Source organism: Colobus angolensis, unplaced genomic scaffold (assembly GCF_000951035.1).
Source record: "Colobus angolensis palliatus isolate OR3802 unplaced genomic scaffold, Cang.pa_1.0 Scaffold16, whole genome shotgun sequence".
Taxonomy (NCBI): Eukaryota; Metazoa; Chordata; class Mammalia; order Primates; family Cercopithecidae; genus Colobus; species Colobus angolensis.
Genome location: NW_012114710.1, coordinates 19605200 through 19613185, shown reverse-complemented (window position 1 = coordinate 19613185; position 7986 = coordinate 19605200).

Genomic DNA, 7986 nt, shown 5'->3' with positions numbered 1-7986 from the left:
GTGAAACAGACAGAGGTCCCCTTATCTTATTGCCCCCTTGTCACTGGGGAATAGATTGTTGGTCTTGTTATGGTTCTGCCTATTTTTTTTTTTTTTTTTTTTTGACGGAGTCTCACTCTGTTGCCAGGCTAGAGTGCAGTGGCGCAATCTTGGCTCACTGCAACCTTCAACTCCCTGGTTCAAGAGATTCTCCTGCCTCAGGCTCCCGAGTAGCTGAGATTACAGGCACGTGCCACCACGCCCAGCTAATTTTTGTATTTAGTAGAGACAGGGTTTCACCATGTTGTCCAGGATGGTCTCGATCTCCTGACCTTGTGATCCACCCGCCTCGGCCTCCCAAAGTGCTGGGATTACAGGTGTCAGCCACTGCTTCCAACCCTGTTCTTGCTTTTCTACAAAATTCTTCAATATTCTCAATCAATTTAAGATACATTGTTTCTGGTACTTATCACAACATTCTGGTTTAACCTAAGGCATACATTCTTTATTCAGAAAAGCAAAAAATTAAAAGTGAAAGGTGATTAATCTTGTTTGTTGCTGTTTCTTTTTTTAAAATAATCCTTAGTTTTCAGTTCTGCTGATCTCTAAACTTCTTGAAAGTAGGGACCATTTTTTGGTTTATTTTTCTCTACCTAATGTCTTATTTAATGTTTAGCACATAAATGGTTTCAAAAATATGTTTGAATAAATATTTCTAATTAATACCAACTTAAACCAATAGATTTACAAAGAATTAAGCAAAAACCTGTGTCCTAGTGGTCCGACTAGTTTATGTGTGTTGTTAGTGGTTCTTCGGGGTTACCATAAACCCAGCTGAATTAGATTAATTTATCAAGGATGTTTATCAGCATCTACAGGAAAGAAATGTAACGGTTTATATTGGTTTTTAAGGTTCACAATACAATGCATCAACAATTTTCTTCTGATTAGAAAGTCTATTTTGAGATGGCAACTGAGTCATCTCCCTAAACCTACCCAACTCGTATGGCTCACCTGCTCCCATATTTATTGTGCATCATTTATATGAATCTCTCTACCTTGGCACTGTTGATATTTAATTCAGATCATTCTTAATTGTAGGCAGCTACCCTTCCCATCACAGGATACCTAGCGACATTGCGAGTATCTACCTATTTGGAGCCAGTAGCACTATCTTAACCACCCTGGGCCTATTGTGTGAAATACGCATATCTCTGGACACTTCCAAATATCCCTTAGGGGACACAGTTTTCACCAACCCTGACACAGCTACTGAGAACCACTGCTGCAATTTTACGAAATAGGTTAAGGACCTAGTGTTACTGTTTAAAAGGCCAAAAATAAATCCTAAAATTATTATGTGGCTTGAATTTGAAGAACTCTAGAGTTCTTGATTAGGCTCTATGTGTCATAACCCATGGAAAACCTTGTGTTAAGTTCTATTTATATTCGTTATTATTCTGCCTATTTCTTTTCAGCAGTAACTTCTAAGTTATATGTAAATGTTTTGTATAATATCGGTCTTGGCAACTAACTTGCAAGTGCTCTAACACAGCAGACAGTTTTTGGTTTTGTTTGTTTGTTTGTTTCACCATTTGGCTTCAATCTCTACCTCCAACTCTATTGGATCTCACTTTTCCTCTGGGGCTGACTGCAATTACAAAAATTTCGTAAATCTTAAATGACTAATGCAATCTGATGACATGAATTGAAGCTAATCCTAGTTTGCGTTAATGTTTTGACCTCAAACTCGATTCAAAGTTGTTAGACCCTGAAAACCATTGCTTGGATTAGAGAAGAGGGTGACATGTTCTTTCTCTAAGACCATCCACTCTCTTTTTTTGTAGGTGGGTTATTCTCAGGGGTTAGGGATACGAAGGAAGAGTGAAACAGACAGAGGTCCCCTTATCTTATTGCCCCCTTGTCACTGGGGAATAGATTGTTGGTCTTGTTATGGTTCTGCCTATTTTTTTTTTTTTCCTGATGCTGTGAATCTCTCTTAATTTGGTGGTTTCAGGTAAATTGGGTGTGTGGTGTTTTGCTAGGCTGAATTAAGCACCCTTCATTCCTCTCTGCTTCTAAGGAAACGTTTTCCAAAAAGACACCATACTTTGCCCTGACCCTACCAGGAATAGATCACCCTGATCCTTTTTAGGATTCCTTACCCTCATTTGGTACAGAAGCCTTCAGCAGAGTATGGCAGAGCCTACTTCTTTTCTATCCTACACGTTTATTCCTGTGGTATCACGAGAAGCACTGGGATCCTCCTCTGCCACTTTATGGGGCTGCAAAGGGAGTTTTGTGCACCATGTTCCCAGGTCCATTACAACACAGTCCCTTCAGGGCCCGCTAGGATGAGCTACTCTTTCAGATACCATTTTTTTCAACTACCCAAAGACCAGAGGCAGGCTCCTTTCTATATTCAAAAATGCCGTCAAATTTCAGAGGAAAAGAATATGTCTCCCTTCTTCACCATATTCGAGGAGTAGGACTCACAATAAACACTTTAATTTGTTAGGCTCCCAGAATAATTACCAGAGAACTCTCTTCTCACATACTTTGTTACGCTGGAGGTACTGAGATGTGAGTGTTTCTATCTTACAAACACCCATAATTTCTACGATTGATTCTCGGAACTCTACTCTTTGGATTTGGGGAGAGAATATTTATCTTCCCAATTAAATTACTCTACAAAAGAGTGACAACTCTCACAACTCTTGTGCCAGTCTTATTTGAACATCCACATTTATACTCATAGCTTTCTGCAAATCCTTTGGAGAAGCTGTTTGCCCCATCTAATGATTGCTTTCTTTGATGCCTATTTTCGCCAGCTTAGGACCTTGATCATATTTTTAGTACAAAGCAGATTTTAAAAAATCCACATGACATCTTGCTATCTGCGAATCACTGTTAAATGTTCGCTCTTCTCCCATAAGATTTACCTTAAGCAGGAGTTAACTGTTACTTAAATTAATAATGGTGAAAAAGAAATACCAATAGTGACCTTTTATAAAGTTTGTCTTTTCTGTGTATAATTATGATGATTAAATGTATGTGTCAATTGAAAAGGTATTTTTGGATGAGATTAATAGTTAAATTGTGACCTTTGGGCAAAGCAGAGTTCTCTTCATGATGTGGGTGAGCTTCATCCAATCAGTAGAAGGCATGAATGGAGGAAAACACCGTCTCCCTAAGCAAGAGAAAAGCGCCCAGCAGTAGCCTGCTGGCACAGCCTATAGATAACGGACTTCCCAAGTTTGAATATTATGTGAGCCAAGTTCTTAAAATCTCTGTCTCTCTCTCTAATGATTCTATTTCTCTGGAGAACCCAGACTAATACAATAATTAAGAAAAAAGGTGCTCAAATATATTGCATCGTATATTCATTAAAATATACAGGAGATCCAAATTAATTTTTCAGGTTAAAATTACTTTTCATTTTCAACCTATTCTATAATAGAGTGTTGAATTTCTAATTAGTGTTTCTCTTTAATTGGAAGGATGTCAGAGCACTAGTTTGATTTGTATGTGTGCCTTTGACATACGGTAACCGTAGACACAAAAAATGTCAAATATTGTGAAAGAGGTGTGTAATTATTTTCTCGTAGACTATATATATTTAACGAATATATGTATATGCATATATAATACGTACACAATATCTTATATAGAGAGATACATATAACACGTATATATGATGTACAGGTATATGTTTTCTATCTAGTCCTAGATGTCCCAGAATCAACTTCATATGAAGTCCACTTCAGAGGAAAGAAAAATCCTCATAAAGATTGGCCTGCCTTTGGTGCTGTCTTCATGAGACTCGGGTTTTCTGGTGGATTAATTAATTACTAAATTATTAACTGGTGGATTAATTAATTACTAAATTATTAACTGTGAAAGTTTTATGTATGATTGCGGACAACTACATAGACAGAGAGTCTTATTAGACTTTTAGTTTCTATCTGTATATTTTTGAATGTTCTTGTTGTTACCAGCATTATTTTTAAATTTCCTTTCTTCCAGATTGCTCTAGCAGACGCTGTGAACTTCTCTAAAACTGATATAGAATACACTTAAATTTGGCCAGGACCTAATCTAAGACTCCTTCTCAAAACTGAAATGTGAATTAAAATTATTAGTAATGGTTAAACATTTATAATTTGTGACAGTGCTCAATACCTCTCATGAGGGAATGTTGGAAAACAAATGTGATAACAAGGTGACTAATAGTTTGCCTAGATTTTAATTTCAGTTGCTGAGCATGAATGAAAGCCTATCTCATGTTCTTATATTGTATTGTAATGTAATCCTGCAGATTACATTGACTTGATAAAGTAACAATCAAAGAGTTTCTTTTTTGAAACTCAGGGAAAATAATGTAAAATTATAATTAGTTAACATAATAAAAAGGCAAAACTGAATGTTAGGTACACTGTGGTATACACGTAAATTTTTCAAGGTTAGATTACTAAGCATTTTTGAATAGAAAAATAAAAATAAAAAGTCATGTTTCACAAACTGTACCCAATAATTTAAGAATAATAATTATAATTGTACTTTTCTTTTTTGGAAAGAATCTTCATCAAATATGTAAAATTTCAGGAGGAGTGCAAATGTTGGAGGAGTAGTATTTTAAGAAGATTAGAGTAGACAATTATACCAAACATAAAATAGAACAATGTGTTGAGAAACTCAAGAAGCTTAAAATAAAATGTTATTTACTCTTTATCCAAATCTGAATCTCTACTTCAGTCAATAACATATAATCCTGAAAAGCACTATCATATATACGTGTTGGTTTTCTTACCTCAAAGTTAGTTTCATTTTTAAAAAACTGTATTATACACACTTCCACAGCCTCTTCAATGACCATATCACGCAACAGAGGAGTATATTTTTACCATAGATTAGCCAACACTTATCCATTATTACCATCCAGTCCATAATTAAGATTTGCTCTCAGCACTGTAAATATTTTAGGTATGATGAATTCATAATGACACGTTACCATCATTATAGTATTATACAGAACAGTTTCTTTTCTCTGAAATTTTACAGAACAGATAATGAGATCCAAGTTTTCAAACTTTTTTTCATAAATAATGGCTTTGGTGTTGTTTCTAAGTCACCAAATAGACATACAAAAATTGTAAAAAAACAGCTTCAATAGGCATCTTGCTACAATAAATTATAAACTCGCTACAATAAATTACATAAATTTAAAATGTAGCGTATTATAGTGTCTTCAGTAAGTGAAACAAATATCAATGAACTGTAGCTATATGAAGACAGATTATTGTTTAACAATAGAACTTCAGAGTAATTAGGATTCCAAAATCTGGAATGCCCTTCGTAAGTGGAAATACATTTCTCATTGTGTAAAGTTAAGAAGTTCACAAAGTAAGAAATGTTAGTAAGCTGATTGGAGCCTACTTGATATTTGAAGCCTCTTCTATTCTTTAAATTTTATAATTCTGAAAAATGAGATAAAAATACATTATCTTAAATATGTAAATATTTTCTTCACTATCTTGTCTCTTGACTGAATTTCAATTATTTTTCAGTAAATATTTATTGAATGCATACGCTGTGCTTTTTGGTGAATATACGGGAAAGAAAAATAAATAGCTATGGAGTATGATTACTTCATACTATTTTTAATATTTATAAATTTAAGTTATTATATAATAAACTATAAGAATGTATAGTTAAGATGGAAGACAGACATTTTTATAAATTATTCACAGACATGCTGATAAGTTCAATACTAAAATAATATTTTTGGGGGAGCCCATAGTGAAGAAAACAATTTCTGTTTGTAGAAATAATCATGAAAAACGGTTAAATTACATTACTTCTGAAGGAGTATAGATGCATGTTATCGTAGTTCAAAGGAAATAATACTTCAGGATAAAGCAAAAGATTAATGAATGGGATAACAACAAATCTACATTTAGAAAATGATATTACAATATGGGGAAGATAATAGGAATCTAAGGTGAGAAAAAATAACAGAATTAGTCCAATTAGAGTTTTAATTATTATAGATAGTAATAACAATGAGAGTCCATGGAATATTGGATACAACACAACCTGTTCAAAGCCTTTCAGCTTATGCTTATGCTGAGCATTTATGGAAACTGCAGAACAAGCCGGGTGGACAAAATGATGAAGCTCCCTTTCTCACCATTTCTCAGTCAATGGTTGTGTTATCTCGCTAGGAAGGGCAGGCCCCCAGAATTTTTCATTTGTTCTCTTACAGCTACAGTGTTTCAGAGGCTGAATTTTAGGTGAGTGCTGCTAAGAGGCTGGATTCCGTTTCTCCACCAAATACCCACTTCTAGAGCAGAGGTTCTATCTAGCCCTCACAATGGTAGATTGAGAATATTGTGACACTGATTGGTCATATTCCAAATTGCTCATAGGGTAGAGGTTTCACACTAGATGAAAGCCAAGAAGACTAGGGATTACCATCCCACTAAAATGCTACTCATGATGCGTTGGCATCACATCAAGAGTAGTGGGTCACTTTACCTAATCCCAGCTCTGGAAAAGTAGCCCAGAGATATTTTTCCTCCAAGTGTATATGCAAGTTACAAGACCAAAGAGTTCTGAAGCGTTTCCTAAAGAAACTGCCTTTATTTGAAACACAGCATGCATAGATGCACTCTTTATGATGTAATAGCAGAAAAACGGGGAAGATGAAGCAGAGGTTCATAGGAGTTACATTTCTGTATTTTACTGCAATTACAATAGCAGAGAATTGTAGATTCTGAAAATCTAGATGTATATGGTAAGCCTGAGAGAACTAAGAAAATAACAACATATATATATATATATGAAGTAAAATGTTACACTAGAAAATATTTGCTATGCCAAAGAAAGTAATAAAAAGAACAGAAAAAAAGATGGTATCAGGTATAGCAAAAATAAAAGCAAAATGACAAAAAGTAAATCCAACTGTATCAATAATAACATTACAGTCAAAGGATAAAAAAGTATAATCAAAAGACTAACATTGCCAAACAGGATTATATAAAGAGAATTCAATTATATGCTCTTTACAAGAGACATCCTTTAGAATCAAAACACCAGAAGTGGAATGCAAAAGGATAGAAAAATAGATATTATGCAAACAGCAACCATAAGAAAGCTGCAGTGCTTATACTAGTGACAGATAAGATAGACTTTAAGTCAAACATTTTAACTAGAGCAAAAGAAGTACATTCTATAATGATGAAATAGTCAATCCATCAGAAAGGTGTAAAAAAATATATGCACCAAACAACAAAGGAAAACTCCAAAATATAGGATGCAAAAACTAACAGAATTGAAGGAAGAGCACAATAGTAGTTGAAGACTTCAAAACCCTACCTTCATTAATAAAACAACTAGGCAGATGATCAACAAAATAACAGATGACTTCAACAGCACTATAAACCAACTAGAACTCACTAATATCTATGGAACACCACCTAACAATTGCAGAATATATCTTCTCTCAAATGTACATGCAATGTTGTTCTACAGAAATACGCAATACACTGGCCAAACAATAAGTCTCAATAACATTTAAAAAGTTGGTATAAATGATGAATTGATGGGTGCTGACGAGTTGATGGGTGCAGCACACCAACATGGCACAAGTATACATGTGTAACAAACCTGCACGTTATGCACATGTACCCTAGAACTTAAAGTATAATTAAAAAAAAAAAGAAGAAGAAGAAAAGAAAAGAAACCATCTGCAAGACAGAAGGGAATGAAGTACAAGGTAATTGAAAGATTTAAAAAAAAAAAAAAAAGTTGGTATCATACAAAAGTGCTACCCTGATCACAGTGGAATAAAATCAGAGATAATTAACTGAAAGAAATTTCCAAAATCCACAAATACATTTGCAATAAAAAAATCATATTCCTAAGTTACAAAAGGAAAAAACATAAGGGAAATTATAAAATACCTGGGATGAATGACAATGAAAACAAAACAGATCAAGATATAGG